Source organism: Copadichromis virginalis, linkage group LG7, assembly GCF_057382275.1.
Source record: "Copadichromis virginalis isolate Kocher_CV1m ecotype Utaka linkage group LG7, C_Virginalis_male_GT1.1, whole genome shotgun sequence".
NCBI classification, from domain to species: Eukaryota; Metazoa; Chordata; class Actinopteri; order Cichliformes; family Cichlidae; genus Copadichromis; species Copadichromis virginalis.
This window is the reverse complement of record NC_140624.1, coordinates 58,805,932-58,807,108: the sequence shown is the minus strand read 5'-3', so window position 1 is coordinate 58,807,108 and position 1,177 is coordinate 58,805,932.

Below are 1,177 nucleotides of genomic sequence, written 5' to 3'. Positions count from 1 at the left end.
GCAGCCGTTTGAGCTAAGATTTTAAAATTATTCACATAATGAAAACCTATACTTTGTCTCAGGCGAGTTTCCCATTCAAATGCATGTAACAGTGAGAAACGCATTGTCTTGGCGAAATAAAGCGTTTTTGAACAACTTCATATAAATCGCTGTAACTTTTGATAGAAGACTCAGACAAACATGTTTATGGCTTTATCTTATAGAACTCAATATCCCCGTGCTGGGCAAACAGGTTTTGCAGCCGTTTGAGCTAAGATTTTAAAATTATTCACATAATGAAAACCTATACTTTGTCTCAGGCGAGTTTCCCATTCAAATGCATGTAACAGTGAGAAACGCATTGTCTTGGCGAAATAAAGCGTTTTTGAACAACTTCATATAAATCGCTGTAACTTTTGATAGAAGACTCAGACAAACATGTTTATGGCTTTATCTTATAGAACTCAATATCCCCGTGCTGGGCAAACAGGTTTTGCAGCCGTTTGAGCTAAGATTTTAAAATTATTCACATAATGAAAACCTATACTTTTTCTCAGGCGAGTTTCCCATTCAAATGCATGTAACAGTGAGAAACGCATTGTCTTGGCGAAATAAAGCGTTTTTGAACAACTTCATATAAATCGCTGTAACTTTTGATAGAAGACTCAGACAAACATGTTTATGGCTTTATCTTATAGAACTCAATATCCCCGTGCTGGGCAAACAGGTTTTGCAGCCGTTTGAGCTAAGATTTTAAAATTATTCACATAATGAAAACCTATACTTTGTCTCAGGCGAGTTTCCCATTCAAATGCATGTAACAGTGAGAAACGCATTGTCTTGGCGAAATAAAGCGTTTTTGAACAACTTCATATAAATCGCTGTAACTTTTGATAGAAGACTCAGACAAACATGTTTATGGCTTTATATTATAGAACTCAATATCCCCGTGCTGGGCAAACAGGTTTTGCAGCCGTTTGAGCTAAGATTTTAAAATTATTCACATAATGAAAACCTATACTTTGTTTCAGGCGAGTTTCCCATTCAAATGCATGTAACAGTGAGAAACGCATTGTCTTGGCGAAATAAAGCGTTTTTGAACAACTTCATATAAATCGCTGTAACTTTTCATAGAAGACTCAGACAAACATGTTTATGGCTTTATCTTATAGAACTCAATATCCCCGTGCTGGGCAAA